The following is a 19,585-nucleotide window of genomic DNA, read 5'->3' on the forward strand; positions in this document are numbered from 1 at the left end:
GATGGAGCCGTGAGCTTGGCCTTCGAACACCAGAGCTGCTGCTCCAGCTCCCTCCTCCCTGGGGCCCCAGGGATTGGGCTGTCCCTTCTAGAATGGCCTGCGGGTTGCGGGGAAAGCAGAGACTGAAGGTGCCCTTTCCTCCCCCAGAACAAGGACCACGTGGGGCCTGCAGTGCTCAGATGCTCCCAGGCACTTCTGGATAGATGCCAGAGCACTGATTTCAGGAGGGGAACTGGAACGCCTTGGTGACAGTCCCCCCAGGTGGCCCTGTCCCGGAAGTGGTCCTGTCCAGGCATCACCCTGATCAGGCATTTTTGTTTGTTTGTTTCTGGGCCACACCCAGCAGTGCTCAGGGGTCACTCCTGGCGGGGCTCCGGGGATCCTAGGCGGTGCCAGGGGTCGAGTGGGATTGGCCATGACCAGGGCAAACCCATCCAATCTCTCGAGCGTTTTATCCCCAGGATGCCAGTCTTTGCCGTCACACCCTTCCTCTGCAGAGCAGGTCACAGCGAGGTCACTATCCCCTCCACTTTCATCAACAAAACCTGGATTCCGGGCCATGAGGGCCATTCTGGAGATGGCACAAGGAATAGACCAAGGGCCGGGGGTCCCCCAAGCATGCAAGGTGACTGTGGTCAGCCTAACGGAGGCAGGTTTCCCTCTGCCCAGCGCATGGCAGCAGGTGCCTCACTGGGGACGGTGACTGGCCACTGACCCCCTCAGTCTAGCAGATTCTGGAAGTGGGGAGGCCTCTTCCCGCTGCCCCTGCTCCTGCTGGCAGGTGGACCTGCCACACAGTTTGGCTCCCATTGCAGTGCACACTGCAGCTGCTGCGGTTGCCCGGGAACCCCTCTCTCCTCACACGTTACTGCAGATCAGTTACCACCGCAGTAGTAAAGAACTCCGGCCGGGCTGGCTGAATAGCGCCGCAGACCCTGGCCTCTTTCCGGGGCCCGGGGGAGCACTGAGCTCAAGCACGTGACCTGTCCCGACCTCCCCAGGTCACCCCCTCCCAAACGTGGGCTCCAGGAAGGCGATGTGCTTCTCTGCTCAGGGGGCTGGGGGGAGCAGGGGGGGCTCCCCACAGCCTCTGGCCTTGGTGCTACTCCCTCACCAGCCTTCCTGCGTGGCTTCTGACTCCCCAGCAAAGCCGCACCGGAGCAGAGGAGCAGGGCAGATGGTCGTGTGCAAGAATAGCATCATCAAACTGGAAAAACTCAGAGCCCAGGGGTACCCGGAGAGTCTAGAAGGATTCACAAGCTCAGCCAGTTTGGAAGAGAATCAGTTCCCAGGTCTTTGATTGACAGGTATGCTCCTTGGCCTCCCCTTTCACAAATGTCCTTCAGGGAAGGGGAGAGAGAGGGGAGCGGAGGGGAGGGGAAGGGAGGGAGGACAGGGGAAGGCAAGAAAGAAAAGGAAGGAAGGAAGGAAGGAAGGAAGGAAGGAAGGAAGGAAGGAAGGAAGGAAGGAAGGAAGGAAGGAAGGAAGGAAGGGAGGGAGGGAGGGAGGGAGGGAGGGAGGGAGGGAGGAAGGAAGGAAGGAAGGAAGGAAGGAAGGAAGGAAGGAAGGAAGGAAGGAAGGAAGGAAGGGAGGGAGGGAGGAAGGGAGGGAGGGAGGGAGGGAGGGAGGGAGGAAGGGAGGAAGGAAGGAAGGAAGGAAGGAAGGAAGGAAGGAAGGAAGGAAGGAAGGGAGGGAGGGAGGAAGGGAGGGAGGGAGGGAGGGAGGGAGGGAGGAAGGAAGACCAGAAAGGATCCTGGCAGGAAATGAGTATCACCCACAGTGGAGGATTTCAGGCGTGTTTCACAAAGGCGTACCATGGCCCTTAAACACCGTTAGCAGCGCCCAGATCATCAACAGGCTGCCTGTGGGCAGCTTCTGCATCCACAGACTCAGCCAATGGTTCTGTTGACCGGCTGACCCGGAGGCTGGGGTCGCCATGCACACAGAAGGCTGGCTTTAAGTTGCAGGTGATTTTCAGTGGCAGGCTGGTGCTCTGTGGTCGACACCCCTAACCCAGCATTTAAAACTTGTGGGAGGATGAGGGGACATTGACAAAGGATCCAGCAGGACCCCTGACCCAGGGGGTGTCCTGGGCAGACATGGGGAGGGAGTTGAGAGGAAGGAGGGCTGCAGAGCAGGGAGCTCTCTGGGGGCTGGGGGCTGGATGGGGATGCAGACAGCTGGACCTATCCCTCACACTCCATGACTTTTCTCCCGCACTGCCACCTCCCGCTACATCTCCGCACGCTTTAGCAAAGCTCAATCACAAACCAGAGAGTCAGGCAGCTCATTTGGTGGCGGGCCCCCGACGGCCAAGTCCCATAGAACAGAAGTTCCTTAATTTCCATCTGTTTGTTAATGTGAGCAGTGTTTACCGCGCTCAACCCAAACAAAAGTCAAGAGAGAGAGTGGGGACGCAGCAGCACGGATGCCGAAGTGGATTTTTCTAGGCGTAAGCGATATTCAGTCATGGATACGATAATGGGAAGAAAAGCCCCAACAGCCATAATATGTCAAGTGCCCGGGTCACAGAACACATTTGTCAGTTTTCATTTTTAATGCATCCATGTTCCTGTTGCAGATGTGATCAATGAAAGACTCCCGAGCAGACACACGCAGCACGTGTCCAGCATGCCGCCTGGAAACAGCAGGCTGGAAGAGGGAAGGGCAGAAGGCAAACAAGGCTGACAATGAGTGCCTGTACATCGGTGACAGTGGACAGCAAATCGCAGTGGCCTTGTCTCCACGAAAGACACCTTGAAGGTGAGACCGCCGTTTCCTTCGAGAGCATGAATACGACAGAATAGAGACTTCTGTGAATGGAGAACTGAGTGTTCAAGTATCAGAGGGGGTATGTGATTGAGCGTTCGCATATCAAAGGGCATAGGTGAATTTTTAATGTGGGCAAAAATGAAAGGATGGATCTCGGGAATTCATCAGGGGCCCAAAGTTCCTGTGAGCCCTTCCTGTAGCTGGGAAACCAGGAGATGGAGAGGAAGACTCTAGAAGTCGGGACTCTGCAGGACCCTGACGACAGGGGGCCAGGGCACTGTCAGGATTGTCAGTCACGGTCACAGCTGCTTTTCCAGAAAGCAAGGAAGATGAGCCCAGGCCCGGGGAGAGAGTACAGGGGTAAAGTGCTGCCCTTGCATGTGGTTGGCCCTGGTTCAACTGTGGGCACCATGTAAGTCTCCAGAGCACCACCAGGAGTCACCCTTGAGCAGAGAGCTAGGAATAGCCCCTGAGTACTTACTGCCTGGTGTGGCCCCCCAAACCCAACCCCATCCCACCTGCCAATAAAGACTTAACTCAGGGCTTGGAGAGAAGATGTTTGGACATGAGGAAAAGTTTCCCTGATCTCAGGGAGCAAAGGTAGTTTCAAGATTGGAGAGCCTTCATTTGCCATCAGCAACATGAATCTGGAGCGATAGCACAGTGGGTAGGGTGTTTGCCTTGCACGCGGCTGACCCGGGTTCAATTCCTCTGTCCCTCTCCAAGAGCCTGGCAAGCTACCCAGAGTATCCCGCCCACACAGCAGAGCCTGGCAAGCTCCCTGTGGTGTATTCAATATGCCAAAAACAGTAACCACAAGTCTCACAATGGAGAAGTTACTGGTGCCCGCTCGAGCAAATAGATGAGCAACAGGATGACAGTGACAGTGATACAGTGAACATGAATCCACTTGTAGTGCTGTGCTCACTAAGCCCGGGAATTTTCCTGGTGCGGGACTAAGCAACACACAGTTTCCGTTTCTTTACGCATTTCATTCCACTCAAGCTAGTCGCAGGGTTTACAGATGAGGGAATCAGTCAAGTCCTTGCCCAGGCCCCTCATCACCTCCGAAGGGTAAAGCCAGAATGAAACCCAGCCCTTAGACTTCAGCAGCTATCCCGGGCTTGATCTCCTTTGTCAACCAGTTAATTACTCATACAATCATTCAATCTTTCATTAGGTGAATAACGATGGCGCTCTGGCGGTGTGCTGGGCTCTGCTAATCCACGTGTTAATCATCTCAGCTGCAGGCAGGCCTCATCTCTAAGGGTTTTCTGGAACGCTCACTCTGGTCTCATTCTCTCTGGATCTGGGAAAGAGTGACAAGTTCCCTGTGGAGCCCTGGAAGGTGTAAGCCAGGTTCTCTTAGCTCTCCATGGCCTCTGCCTCTGTCTCTCACAACCAGCTCATGTCTCTCCTGACCCGGCCACGTACTGACTCAGTTCTGAAACTCCTGCTGTCTGCTCCCCCACCCCCACCACCCCACCCAGCCCCCAGAAGGGGGAATTTGCTCTATCTTTCTAGCCAGACAGTTCACTGGAACAATGATTCCAATTCCTTCTCAATGCCTCCTCCCTCTGCTCAAACCTTCTAGCTCATTATAAGCAAAATGCTCGATGTGTTAATGGAAATTACAGTCAGCAGTGAGTTTCCCAGCCCCCCAAAGGACAGCACCTTAGGAGAGATAAAAACACATTTCTGTCTCATGGAAAACATAGCGCAGGGTGAACGCATGGCTCGAGGGGCATCAGGCCCCTCCTTCATGCTGAGCACCAGGGCTCCTACTCACGGGACAAAGTACCTGCTCAGATGGGACTCCTGCATCTGCAGTCCAGCAAGGGGGGGCGGGCAGAGAGATGATTTCAAGCCCCGGAGAACATGCTTTGCATGTGGAAGCCCCGTTCCCGGCACCATCTGATCCTCCAGAACCCCGCTTGGAGCAAGCCGCATTGAGAAAATCCCCTAAACACTGTCAGGTTTGGGGGTCCCCAAATAGAAACAAACCTCAGGAGCAACCGACCTCCTTAAACTATTTCTCAGGCCTGTGTTCCACCAACTAGAGGGTAGTGATCTGTCGCAGGTGCCCTTACGAGCAGCTAACGTGTGTCGGTGCCCAGATAAAGATCTGGGGGTTATGGATACAGATATATGGCCAAGTGGGGGTAGGGAACCAGTAGAAATGCCAGAGCAAGCAACATTCTTCCCACGTCCCTGACTTTCCCCCCCTCCCCATCCTGCCTAATCTGCTCCCAGTTCTCTTGGGGTTCAGGGTCTGGAGCCCAGAGTCTCCCCCAATCTGTGACGCCTCTCCTTCTCATCCCTCAGGAAAATCCTACCAGAAATTGGAATATCAATATGGAGGATCTCCAGGGACTTGTCGTCCAACTTGTAACATTTAGAATTCGTGAGAACATGTTCACAGATGGCTCTCCATTGATTTACAATCCAATTTTCATATTCTGAAGCAAAAATAAATGTTTTTTTGCTCTGATGATCTGTCAGCCGCTGCAGGGAAATGACGAGAAAAGCCTCCCGTCAGACAGTGGGGGGCTGTGCAGGGCGGACCAGCTGTTCCGAGAGGGAAAGGATGGATTTCCAAGGAGGATGGGGAAGATGTGAGCTAAGCATACCCCATGGCCAGAGCTCCAAAGACCAGGATAATTATTTAAGCGGGAAAGAAATTTAAAGGAGGGTGTCGGGGAGCTCCCCGGCTTCTTGGAGTCCACACAGTCAGGAATGATGTCTGAATGACCCCGTGGAACTCTGCAGGGCTGCCCCTCAATGACAGACCCCTGCACCAGGCATGCACCTAGACCAATAGAGCTCAGCACTCAAGCCCCGCCTCTTTTCAGGAGGTGTTCCGCCCTAAAGTCTTTCCTGGGCATCCATTGGCTGGGTCCAGGTCACGTGGTGCTCACTTCCTGGGCAACCCTGGCTTCGGTACTGGAGGCGGGATGCTAAGAGGCAAGTCCTACCAAGGCAGTAAAGTGAGTTTAGAGATGCAGGGTGGCCGAAAGCATGTCCCATGCTTGCTCTCCTCCCGCGCCATGCTCTGACCCCAGTTTGATGCCCAGCCCTTCCGAGGACAGTTTTATTACAAAGAATTCTGGATTATCTCTCCAAGTCCCTTGACTGCATCTATTGGGTTCCTGGTTTTCGATCATGTTAAATTGGCTGTAAGTAATTTAAGCCCCAATCGCCGAAAGGACCCTACTGAGGAACCTGGAAGGAACCCGCATGAAGTGGATGTGGGGAATCGGGTTTTCGAGATGACGAGGAGGCTGCAGGACTTCTGATGCGGATACTCTCAATAATGAATCGTCAGACGTTCATATTCTGCAGCCTGCTTAAGCCTGCCTCCGTCAAGGCGCTTACAACTCCCCGAAATCATCTTGTTTGTGTGGTGGCTGGGTGGGTTTTTTTGTTGTTGTTGTTGTTTGTTTGTTTGCTTTTTGTTTTTTCTTTTCTGTTTCCTCCAGCACACTGGGTAGAGACCACAGCTACTCTGTTCGCTGTCTCCACTCTATGATGAAGCGTCTGGGCGGATGCAGGGGCAGCTCCGACCACCTAGGCGAGGACTCACACCAGGGATGGGTGAGCTCCAGAATGTCTGATGCTCTTCTGACTCGAGTGGCAGGATCAGTGCGGACACCGAGACGCGAGTAGGAGAGATGTGGGAACTGGTGAGATAAGCAAATGGCTGGTGTCCCCTGTTTTCAGACAACCCCACCAGCCACCCCCAGGGAAACCTTCATCAGCCCTTCTCGAAGAATATGCCTCCTGCTGGCCATCAGATATTTTCAAAATGCAGCAGGCTCTTGGTTGACAGGAAGTTTCCGTCTTAAAGGGCACTGGGCTGCATCTGTCACGCCCCAGGGAACTGTCATTTTGCCTTGGTACAGAGGAGCTGTGACCTGGAGCAGAAATATCCTGAGACGTTGTAAATTTAAAGCATTCACAGGGAGCATAGGTGGAGGGATATGAATTAGATCAATTCAGTCCCCAGGGTCCAATTTAGAGACACTGATAAGCAGCCGGGTTTGTAATGATCTCAAATATTTGGTTTAAACGTGGCATAAATACCTGCATTAAACCTGACTGCTGTCACTATTAAAAATGTTATAAGGTGGTTTATTCCTATGGTTGGCTCAGAAAGCAACCAATATTTGACAAGCCCACCAAGCTATTTGTAAGGCGGTGCAGCAAAATGAACAATATTAAATTAGATGCCCGTTCATTCCTTCAAGCTACCCATTTTCCTTGCTTTACACTGAAATCCTTTCCCCCTGTTTATTCACATTGTTTCCTTCCAAGTAAAACTTATTACACAGGTTCCTCAGGGCATTTTTTTCTCCTTTTCTTTTTCTTTTCCAAATTCCAGTTAAATAAACTATTGATTTTGTTTTCAAGGTAATTTAAGGGGGTAATATAGTTCTGAATTGATAAATACAAGCTAATGCATTCAGAGTGAACACATTCCAGGGGTTCAATTAGGACTTCTTATTTTTTTTGAAAAAATGAAATCGACCAAACAATGAGGGTTCTACCATGAGGATTTCTGTGTGTGCTTAGGGGGACCCAAGCTTAATGGTGATGTTAATAACTCAGAGACACAAAGGAAAACTGATATCAGTGGTTGAGGAAACTCTTCCAAAGGCAACTGTTCTTCAAAGATAAACAAATACCATGGCTCTTAGGGCAGACCTAAGTAAATTGCACTTTTTATGAAGCTGCCAGAAACGATTCTAGATGGGTCACCTAGAAAGGTGATGAGGCACCATTGCAGTGGTCTGTTCACTTTCTATGGAGATTCTGAAGCTCAATCTTCAAGGATTTCAGTCTTCCTGTTCATTATTTTGACGCCTAGGGAAAAGTCTCTTGCCCCCGAGCCTGACTGTCTTCACCAGGGCCCCAAGGAGGGTGTGGGTTGAGTCTCCCTCACTGCTCCAAGCAGAGCCCCAGCAGCCAAAGATCTCCGGAACCCAGCCACAACCATGCTCAAGGTCTCTCTCCACATGCTTGGACAAGACTTACACATGAAGGAACTGGCAGAGGAACCCAGGTATATGGGACCTGGGGCTGAGATCTCCAAGCCTGCTCAGATCGGGACTGGGCCTCTTCCAACCAGATCCCCCATTTTCCAGTAGCTAGGCCGTCACACCCAGAAACTCCCCCCAGCGTCGTATAATCCCATCAACGGCCAACATCCAGAGACTATACAACCAAGCTCCGGGAAGACATCTTATAGCCCAGTTCTCCCTCTTGGAGAACCTGGCAAGCTACCAAGAGCTTCCTGCCCGCAAAGGAGAGCCTGGCAAGCTCCCCATGGCATATTCATATGCCAAATACAGTAACAATGATGGGTCTCATTCTCCTGACCCTGAAAGAGCCTCTAATGCGGCACCATTGGGAAGGATGAGTAAAGAGAGGCTGCTAAAATCTCAGGGCTAGGACAAATGGAGACATTACTGTGCCCACTTGAGCAAATCGATGATCAATGGGATGATAGTGATAGTGATAGGAAAGACATTATGGGCTTATGCTAAAGAGAGGAAAGGGAACTGGGGGCCGTTGGTGGATGGGTGTTGGAACATTATATGACTGAAACAAACAAAAAAGGTGAGGGAAAGGGCTGGCCTTGGACAAGTCCAGTTCCAGAAATTTAAACTTCACTCTCAGGACTTGGACAGGTTCTTGCTGCCTGCTTGGATTGATGTGACACTGAGGCTCCTGTCGGTGCCCCGCGGGACTTCAGCACTCCCACCGGCCCTGCAAGAACAGCCGTCAGTACTTCTAGCCAAGTGCCAGGGCTTGCTCTGATTGGCTCTGACTGGGTCACATGCCATTGCTGAGCCAATTACGTACTTCTAGCCAAGTGCCAGGCTTGCTCTGATTGGCTCTAACTGGGTCACCTGCCATTGCTGAGCCAATTACTGTGGCCCTCTCATGTCTGTCCCTGATTGGTCAGAGTTGGGCCTTGCCCACCTCTTGCTCTGGCCTGGGAGGACCAAGGCGGTCCAAGAGCAAATTCCAAGTCTGCATCGGGTCCGCCTGGACAAGATGCACTCCGGTGCCAACCCAGAGTCCTGTGCTCCACGCTCGTATGGCTCGGAACCTCAGCCCAGCCTTGCCTGCTCGGCTTTGCTTCGCCCCACTCTCGGGAGGGTGCCGCCCCAAAGCCCCGCCTTCCATCTCCTAATTCCTGCTTCTCTGGGTTCCAGCTCACCGGCAGGTTTCATGCCGCTGGCCAGGACTGAGAGCACCTGGGCCCGAACTGCCCAAGAGCAGCTCCGTTCCCCAGCTCCACGGACGAGCCACGCTGCTTTCTGTGCTGTAGCTACAGGCCTGAAGCAATAAAACTATGTCTCCGTCAAAGGTTTAATGGAAACGGAAGGAAACTGGTGGTTCGCATATATTTCTTTTATCACACTATACGCCATTATATATTTATATATAAATGCACACTAAAACTATGAAATACAATAGGAGATTATTCTTTCTATTAGTGTTGGAAATTCATCTGCTTATAAATCAGAGCATGACCGCAATATAATTTCACTCTTAAGCACACACCGTTCTTCAGAGATGTAAATCAGCCTCTCCGTTGGCATCGTTAGCGCCAGCGGCAGCAGGCGGAGCATATATTGAGCACCACTGTAAGCATTTATCACCTCATTTACTTCTCAGCCTTCCTCAAAAATATGGACTCCTTCTGCTCTTGCTTTACCACTGAGGACACTGAGGCAAGGAGGAATTAAGGGACTTTCTCAAGGCCGTTTAGCTGGAGAGTGGTGGGTGGTGGATACTCGATAGCCCCATCCTTCAAGCTGGCTAGTTAGGGGTGGCCATCTGCCCGGCACTGACAGCCAGAATAAAGCAGGAAGCCTGTATCTCTGGGGATGAAACCGTTGGACCTGGTACAGGAATCACTTTCTTGCCTTAGTGACACATTCTAGGCGGTGAAGGAAGTACAATTATGTGAGTTAAGGTGGGCGTACTGAGCAGAAGTACCCACTGCCCTACCCTGTGATGGACAGGGATTTGAGGAGCTAATATATTAGCATTAAATTGTGTTTAATAACATAGTTTTATGCAAGTGGGCTTTGAGCATTTTCTGTTACTGCAGAAAATCATCAGATGTCAAAGAGAATGCTAGCCTCATCTAAATGTTCTCATTATTTTTAATAAAGGGAAGGTATTCATGTTTCCCTTCTGCAACTTAAATGACACTTAATCAAAAGAAGCCTGAGGTGCTCTAATGGCAGTCGAGTCCATTCTTACCCTGTAACGCTAATAAATGAAGGCATTCTGGTGATCATTCTGTTCTCAGCAGTTACTGATTGGTAATTAAAACTTTCTTTTCTATTGAAAGAATTCCGTGAGACTACTGCTTGTTGCTCCATTCCTTTAATTCCTCTTGTCTATTTTAAGGTTGGATATTTAGCTACGTCTTTTTAAAGTCTTAAAGTATAATTTAATTTCTTGCATGTTAGCGTCAAAGCAAATTACCTTTTATTGTCAAAGGCATCTCCAGCACTTCTCTGTGCCAGGCATGTTGTAAGTGCTTGGTAGATATTAGCTCACTTAAACTGGCAACAGTCCTCAGCGTGGGTGTTATTACGAACGATCCCATTAATGGGGGTGAAGACATCAGGGCTTGGCCCCAGGCAGTGTCCCATGTCCGGAGTCCCTCCCTGCTTTCCATGTCATTCTGACTCTCTCCACAGGGGGTCAAGGGTGATACTGGTGCCATGATGGTCCATGGATAGTTATTTGGAGAGTGACTAAAGAGTACATGAGTGAACTGCACTTTGTAAAGCTCTCTCATCTCCACGATTGCTTGCGTGTCCCGGCAACCCATCGTGTGTTGGTGTATGCATGTGGAGTATGCCCAAGATTCAAATGAAGAAACTATTTCCCTGCTCCACGGTGGCAGACTGGCCTCAAGGATCCGCACATGGCCCCTCTCTGCTCTTGCTTTCCATGTCCACTTACTTTGGGAAGATGCCAGCCCTGGGCTGACCCACAACACAAACAACAGAAATTATTTGGGGGGGTTGCTTTTTTGATTTGGGGGCCAGACCCGGCGATGCTCAGGGCTTACTCCTGGCTCTACACGAAGGAATCACTCCTGGTGAGGCTCAGGAACCATATGGGGTGCTGGAGGTGGAAACCACGCCAGCCGTATGCAAGGCAAGCCCCCTACCTGCTATACTGTCCTGCTGGCACTACAAAAATTAATTTTAATTCACTGGGAGACTCCGGACAAAGCTCTCAGATTTCCAAGCTGTATTTGAGGATGGCAGGAGGGGATGTGGCTGGAAGGACCCCAGGTTCCCTGGAGCTGGATATTGATGACTTCTTAAGGACCCCACAACCCAGGGAGAGGGAATCAGGCTCTTGACTGCTGAGGAAACTGAGGTTTGGGGCATACCAGCATCCCTGATAGGTGGGACTCTGGGACCACCTCTGTGCCACAGCCAATCCTGCAGGACCTGGAACAGATGCCCGGGAGCGGGAAACACCAGCTCATGCTCAGATACCCGGGGCAGAAAAACACTCTCCTTCTTCGAGAAGATCCTCCCCTCACTGGTGCCCCAGCTCCCAGGGGGAAAGAAAAGCTACTGTTTCATGCCTCAGTACAGATGAGAACAAAGAGGGAGTGTTCTTTGTCTTCCTTCCCAGAGACAGACAAATGATGCTGTCTCCTTCGTCTCAGATGCCACCAATTTGGAGGTCTGCGATTTCAAGCAATGCCCCCTTCACCTGCCGTCTTGGGAGTAGCCGTGTTCTCTCTGTCACACCATGAATCACAGGGAGCTTCTCGAACTGCCACTTCCAGGACCCTGCGTGCTTCAGGACTGGGGTGTTCCCTCCAGAACATCTTTGTCTTAGTCTTCTCAAGCTGCCAGAGCGGAGTACTGCAAGCTGGGGTGGGGAAGAGGGGATGCACCAGGAAATTAATTTGCTCACAGTTCCCGAAGCTGAAGTCCAAGATTAAGTGGTGCAGGGTCAGTTTCTGGTGAAGCCTCTCTGGCTTGCAGACGGTCACCTTCTTGCAGCCTCCTCACCTGGCCTTTCCTCTGTGGGTGTGGACAGAGAGCTCTGGGCCCTCTTATGAGGACATTGTTTCCTCTTAATAGCACAGCTGCTAATCTCTTTCAACCTCAGTTACCTCCTTACACACCTGGATCCAAATACAGCCCAAATATTGGGCGTTAAGGGTAACTGGCATCTTTCCTTCCCTCCTTCCTTCCCTTCCTCCCTTCCCTCCCTCCTTCCCTCCCTCCTTCCTTCCCTCCCTCCTTCCTTCCCTCCCTCCCTCCTTCCTTCCCCCTTCCTTCCCCCTTCCTTCCTTCCTTCCTTCCTTCCTTCCTTCCTCCCTCCCTCCCTCCCTCCCTTCCTTCCTTCCTTCCTTCCTTCCTTCCTCCCTCCCTCCCTCCCTCCCTCCCTTCCTTCCTTCCTTCCTTCCTTCCTTCCTTCCTTCCTTCCTTCTTTCCTTCCTCCCTCCCTCCCTCCTTCCTCTATCCTTTCTCCCTCCACTTCAGACATTTACTAAAGAAGTACTATGTGCTATGTCCCAGGGCTAAAAGCAAAAGAATATCAATCAGGCCTGCCCAGCTCTATTCATGAGTTCATAAAGGAGATCGAATGGGAATAAGTAAACATAAAACATTATCCACTGGTGTTAAATGTTGTTGCGAGAAAAATAGTATCATGACTAAGGTAAGAGTGGAGTTATTTCAGAAGGGCATTGGGAAAATTTCCTCTGAGAAGCCCCCAGGCACACAGCCATGCACCCAGGCACAGACAGATGCACACATGCATGCATACATGCATACCTGGAGTTGGGCCAGAGAGGAGAGCCTTGTGGGTAGGAGGAGCTGCTGTGCAAAGGCCCTGTGGTAGGACCATGATGGTAGGTGTGACAGGCACAAAGTGGATAAGGGAGAGAGTGGTGAAAAGCTACCTTGTGGGGGGGACCCCCATATTGGGGGTTCAAACTGTTCTGGTGGCTCTTATTTCCTTTTCCCCCACATTTGGCCTTTCTCTGTGTCTTCTGCTTCTCCCTTGGGGGCCTTATTCCCATCTCCCTGCCATGTCCTTCCTCTGTCTTCATCCACCCAGCCCCTGAGTCCTCATAGCAACACACAGAAGCAGGCAGCCAGTGTAGACCCCACAACGCGTCTGCATCCCTGACGGCACAGACTGGACCAGGCCGGGCAGCCAGTCAGTCCTCCTGCCCGCACACACAGGGGGGTCCCAGGGCCACCCCCTGCCCAGGAAACTGAGCACCACCGCGGGAGAGAAGTGTGCAGGTAACAAGGCAACCCTGCCTCACCAGGCCCAGAACACCAGACCAGGGAGTCTCCCAAGGGAGGCCTGGGCACTGCCCAGTGGCCAGCCCCATCGGATCTCTGGCCTTGCATTGTCTCCCGTCGTGACCGAGCACAGCCCAGGGGGCTCCTGAGCACCGCCAAGAATCTCCAGTGGGTTTCCTCAGCTCCTAAGCACCCACTTGGGAAACCCGGGAAAACAAAACCCAAACAGGAAAAGGCCATCTCTGCTCTTCACCTCGAAAGGAGGAAGGGCTGGACCCAGTGTTCGACGGAGAATTGACTCAGAGGCTGCGGATGAGAACGTCGGGACTGCCCCACCCGAGGACACAAGATGGTGTGCAGTGCATTTTAGGAGATGCACAAATTCACTTCTCCAGGGAAACCTGCAGGGCAGGAGGGGGAAATGAGGCTTGGGGAATTCGCTCATTTAACAGACAGTGAGTGGGGCATGTTTCAAGTCCTGGGGCACAATGGGGCACAGAGCAGATGAAGACAGTCTGGGGAAAGGAGGGGTGCGGGAAGAGGAGCCGGTGGGGATCACTCGGTGGGGACTGCTGGGATTCCCTGGCAGTTAGTGTTGGAGACACTATAGGGTAGCCTCCGCACCACCCCAGACCTGCCCTCTGGCCACCACTGACCGGGTGGCACATGTATCCAGGCCTGTCCAGCTGGAATAAAGCAGAAACCAGCAGAAATCAATCAGTGACTCTGAGACCAGCACTTCCCTTCCCTGCCAGCGACTCTCGGGATGGAGGCTGGCGATCTGCTTCGAAAGAATTGGAGAAAAGCTTCTCTAACTCATGAACAGCCTGCCCTCCTTCCAGAAACAGAGGTGGGAGCTTTCCTAGGCCCCCTCTGATGCTCGTGAGAGTGGGCATGAGCTCTAGTCCGGTGGCGGAGCTGGCAGGAAGCCAGGTGGCAGGTGGCAGAAACATTTCTTGCCAAGTCCAGGGAGTCCTGCCCTGCTGGGGAAGAGGGGTGTCACACAGTGAGCGAGGCCCTGCAGAATCCGTGTGTGGACGCTGGCCTTGACCTTCCCTGAGAAGGAAAACATAAACAAGCATAAACATGAATACACAGCGCAGACCACTGAGGTTGGGGTGACTGGCCCTGCGGGCTAGGCGAGGGCCTCAGTGACACCCACAGAATATTTATTTCTAAGCTGCAGAGGAAACCAGGGAACCCAAGTATCAGATAAATAAGATGCAAATGAAGGCATTTCATCATGGGGGTGTTAGTCTTCCTCTACATACATATTTTCTTGGCAGGGTCCTAATGGGCACGGCAGAGGGTGGCTCACGTCCTCTTTCCAATTCTTTCTTGGCACTGCCACTTGCCAAGAATATGAAGCCAAGAATGCAGGTGTTTGGGGATTTCTTAAGGGCCAACGCTTATTGCGACTTAATTAAGAAACTCAGTTGAGAGCATCAGGCTATTAAACAGAGGCTGGCGGAGCCTCAGCTGATCTGGGGCTGCAGAGGGACGCGGCCTTTATTAGTCTTCTCTGCGTCTATGAAAGCAAAGTAGGTCTGTGTTCCACTTGGGGACTCATCCATTAGTCACTGCAAAGTCTCCAAGGACAAGCAGGTCCATTTCAAACCTAATTTGCAGTTGGCTTTTCATTTTAGTGGTTTGGGAATGGAATTCATCTGCCGAACCCCCGAGTGTTTGGTTCCCTCATGCAAATATTGAATCCCCACAGCGAAATTTCAATAGAACACTAACAATTTGTTTTCCCTGATATCAGCCTCATTTGTCAAAGCTACTGACCCAGGACGAGAAAGAAATGCCACTCCAGACCCCTCTCTAATGGTCTGATGCAAATAGCTTTCAAGACTTAATTCTGGGGAACTGCTGTGTGTAGGGAGAAAGAAGATGAGAGGAGAGGGAGCGAGGTTGGAGGTAATAGAAAGATGGAGGGAAGGAAGAGGAGGCGAGGAGGGGAGGAGAGGAAAAGGGAGGCACAGAGGATGGGGGCACATTCAATAGAGGGGTCACACTGCCTTCCCTGGGCACCTCCCAGGACAGCCCAGCAGAGGAGGCGAGTGTGAATCTCTTGGAAAGAGTTCGAGCCTGCTCGGACGACTGGACTCTTACTGTCTGAGCAGAAAAAGCAAGGCCAAATCAACTATATGAGCAGGGCGAGGATTACTGGGACCCCCACCCCCATCCAAGTGGCACACGGGCACCCCTGTTGTAGCCTCTGCTCACCTCGCTTTCCCTATCCCCTCCTCCTATTTTGCAAAAGACCCTCCCCCGCAGCTTCCCGGGGAGCTTTGCCTCCCTGCACGTGGGCACCTGGGCCGTGGCTCCTCCAGCCAAGATCCTAGGCACGTTCTATCCCGCGTCTCAAGAGACGCTTTCCCCATAGAAACAGTCCTTCGTGTTTGGAAGCCGTCCATTTCGTTCCCATTGTTGCGCTCTTCCTTTGAGTACTGCTGTTAAATCCGATGACAATCGATCCCCAACGCAGTTTGAATCCTTCGGTCTTAAAGATCACACTGAAAGTCTCCTTCCCGGCTAAGCAGGTTCTGTGGGCCGCTGCAGAGACCCATAAGGAGCTGAGCATCCCTGGGGCTGAGATCTAGCCCCGCCTCTCCCTAGCGCCCTGCCCCCTGATTGGACAGGCTTAAGCGCCCTGTCCCCTGATTGGACAGACTCAAGCGCCCTGTCCCCTCACTGGACAGGCTCAAGCGTCCTCCCCACTCATTGGACAGGCTCAAGCGCCCTGCCCCCTGATTGGACAGGCTCAAGCGTTCTGCCCCCTGATTGGACAGGCTCAAGCGCCCTGCCCCCTGATTGGACAGGCTCAAGCGTCCTGCCCACTCATTGGACAGGCTCAAGCGTCCTGCCCACTCATTGGACAGGCTCAAGCGCCCTGCCCCCTGATTGGACAGACTCGCCTTCACATGTCCTGTGAGCCTGGTTTCTGGGGTCTCTGGGAACATTTGTGTTTACGAACTGGTCTGTGGCTTCCCTTTGGTGCCCTTTAAAATGCGGTTCGGTTCGTCTTCCCACAGAAGCAGTTTCAGAAATGAGAGTATATATAGTACCTAATGTTGGCACATCCATTTCATTCATGTCAGTTGCATCTGTATTTGCATTTGCCCTATTGGTCACCCTCACTCCCCAGAAGAGCTCTTTTCTAAGTAAAATCCATTAATCTTTCTGTTTTGGAGGGGTAAGAGTCGGTGCCCCAGCGGTTCTCAGGGTCTGTTTTTGGTTCTGTGCTAGGAGTGACCCCGTAGTACTCAGGGGGCCATATGTATATATGGTGCCCAGGAGTCAAATTTGGGTTAGGAGGATGCAAGGCTGCAATCTCTGTCTTATCTGTCCGACCCAACCTATTCATCTCTGAGATTTCACATCACGTCAAGCACTTTCTTGCAAGTTTAGCAAAATGATTCCATTCACAGGAGATTCCCCAGAAAGAAGACATTCTTGTGCACAAGTATTCCCAAAGCTCTTTCACTAGGTGAATAAGTGTATGTGGTAGCTTGCATGCCCACGAACTCATGTAAGGGCTGGAGAGATGTTTAACAGTCTGGAGTGCAGGGTGGTAGGCAGAAGGCCCAGGTTCATGCCTCACACTGCATGGTCCGGTAAGCACCTCCAGGAATGGCTCCAGATCTCAGAGCCAGGAGAAGCCCCCACGACCACTGTGTGTGCCCCCAGATACAACAAGATCCCATCTGACCAACTAAACCCTAGATCTGAGTCTCCGTATGGAAAAACTGAAAGCATCTGAACAAAGTTAATGTGAACTTGGGAGAGTTTCATACAAGCATAGATATAGATGATGGAGATAGGAAAATAAAAGGGAAAAAAAGCACTTCTTGCAACCTGCCTGCTGGCTTGTGCCACTAATCAGCCTGCTGGGTTTGGGACTGAGCCCACCTCCCCTGCCACAAAGTCACAGCAAATGTCACATCCTAGTGTGACTCTCCAAGGGTCCTGTGTGCTTCCCAACACCGGGGCCTCCCCCTGGGTTCCCCTTCAATAAGAACCCCTGCAACATTCACCAAATTCCAGCCCCCTTGGTTTGAGCTGACTCAAACCAGCCTCAGCCCTGGAACCCCCAGGCCCTCCATCTGCGTACCCCGAGAAAGGTGTGTGTGACCTCCCAGCTCGCTACATCCTATCTGTCTGCATCTGCCTTCACCACTTCACGTGTCTCCTTGGAAGAGCCACATGGAGAGGTTTCTCTTGCAGGATCCTTGACTAGTAAACTGTTTTGAACAAATAACTTGTTTACTTGACCCTTCCAAACAGCACTCAAAGGGCCCGGGTGCTGCCCCCAGTGATACTCGGCCAACTGGTTTGGTGCTCAGACAGGCCCAGTGGTGCTGTACTGCATGAGTCTGGTGGTGCCCCAGGACCTGGGTGCCATCCAGAACCAGCGCTTGAACTCAGGCCTGGTGCACGCAAGGCAAGAACTCCTTTTCTCCCTGGGCCAGTAAACCTCTCGAGTTAGCTTTCCCTTGCCCCCTTTTGTTGAACCCTGGCTACTCCAATACCCAGGGTTTTAGTTAACTGTAAATTTAGGGGCCAGGGAGATAATTCAGGGGTTCAGGTATTTGCTTTGCATGTGATTGACTCCTGTTTAATCCCTGGAACAGCATATGATCTCCCAAGTACCACCAGAGTGATCCTTGAGAGAAGAATCAGGAGAAAGCCCTGTGCATAGCCGGGTGTGGCCCCCAAACCAAAAGGAAACAAATCAAAAGGTGAATTTAGTGAAATCCCCAGAGACAGGAAGCTGGATTTCTGAATAGGTCTTATTGGTCTGCCATAAATTTGAGTCCAATTATTGTTTATTCCCACATCCTAGATGGGAAACAAACCCAGCTCTTATGTGTTCCAAATGTTGAGTGATGGGCCAGCCCTCCTCAGCAGCCAGGCAGTCTCGCCTGTCTTTGCTGTCGGATGGTCAGCTGTAATCCCAGTAAAGCCACATGTTGGTGTGACCAGGTTGTCATCAGTTCTGTTAGCTAGCTAATGAAGGGCCTCTTCCTGCCACTGGAAAAATCCACATGCCCTAGCTCAGATGACTTTTGGTACAGCCACGTGGCTAGTTTTGCTCAGGACCTAGAAGCAGAAATGACACGTTGTCGCTCTCAAGCCAGTGTCCATTCAGCCACCTTCTCTTTCTGCCATGGTAATCTTATAAAAATGAGCCATGAAGGGCTAGAGCAATAGCACAGCGGGTAGGGCATTTGCCTTGCACGCGGCCGACCTGGGTTCGATTCCCAGCATCCCATAGGGTCCCCTGAGCACCGCCAGAAGTAATTCCTGAGTGCAGAGCCAGGAGTAACCCCTGTGTATCGCCGGGTGTGACCCAAAAAGACAAAAAAAAATGAGCTATGAGCCATGAGATGAAGGCAGGGTTCCTACATGAACGCAGGTCCAGAGTGCTCTAACAGAGTGGGAAGTCCAGCTTTTGTGAGAAATAACTGCTTCTTATTTTTTTTTATTTTTTTTTTTATTTTTGGGTCACACCCAGCGATGCTCAGGGGTTACTCCTGGCTTTGCACTCAGGAATTACTCCTGGCGGTGCTTGGGGGACCATATGGGATGCCGAGGATCGAACCCGGGTCGGCCGCGTGCAAGGCGAACGCCCTACCCGCTGTGCTATCACTCCGGCCCCCTGCTTCTTATTTTAACTGAGATTTGGGGATCTTTTGTTATGACAGAATCCCGGCTAACACAGTTATTTGCAGCTAATTAAATCTCTGAATTCAAAGTTCTCCCGTATGCTTCTCACGTTAGTGGCCCCCCTCCCCCACGGAACATCCTTAGCCTGTTCTGATTGTTATATCTGCTTTTAATAAAACATTCCACGAGGCGCCCAGTATTCTCTCCATGGGGTCTGACCCCGGCAAGGACCTGGCATTGCTGCCTGTCAATGTCCTTTGAGCGCTGGGTCAGGGCTCCTGGTGCTCACCCTGGAGGCCCTGACCCCGCTCACATTTCTCAGACATTCCATTTTCTGCTTTGACCCAAGGTCAAAGAAACTGGTCAATAAGCAATCCTGGCGTGCACCAAAAATTGATTTGAATAAGAATGTAAACAGGAAGGTCTTAACAAGAGGAATGCTTTGTGCAGCTGACAGAAACCAGAGAGAGAGAGAGAGATGCAAGGAGCGGAGGAAGAGTGATGAGCGAGACGGTGGACTCAGACATCAGCCTGCATGTGGTCCTTCTCCCGGTGAAGGCGGTCCCTGCGTTCCTTCGACAGCAGCAAGACAGAAATTCCCAGATCAACAAGCGTTCGTTGCTGAACAACTAACCAGAAAGGTATTTCTCTCTCCCCACATGTAATGGTTTTCCCGTTTTGTTCGAGGCTTTGGCAGATTGGGGATCCAGCATTCCTGAGCTCTGAGTGGTACCCGAGCCTGAATCCAGCCTCTAAATCCTGGATGAAGTCAGCTTTTCCTGGAAAATGCAGGCGCGTCTGCATCGCAGCGTTCCGAT

General features: G+C 51.8%; 1 long non-coding RNA gene across 1 annotated transcript; it reads left to right on the forward strand.

Annotated features, from left to right (window-relative positions):
• Positions 1–1,161: 1,161 nt before the first annotated feature.
• Positions 1,162–19,364, forward strand: LOC129405064 (uncharacterized). The gene is made up of 3 exons (XR_008630279.1): positions 1,162–1,307; positions 2,582–2,763; positions 19,218–19,364. It is a non-coding gene; the product is annotated as an uncharacterized LOC129405064 (long non-coding RNA).
• The last annotated feature ends 221 nt before the right edge of the window (positions 19,365–19,585 follow it).

Source organism: Sorex araneus, chromosome 5, assembly GCF_027595985.1.
Source record: "Sorex araneus isolate mSorAra2 chromosome 5, mSorAra2.pri, whole genome shotgun sequence".
Lineage (NCBI taxonomy): Eukaryota > Metazoa > Chordata > Mammalia > Eulipotyphla > Soricidae > Sorex > Sorex araneus.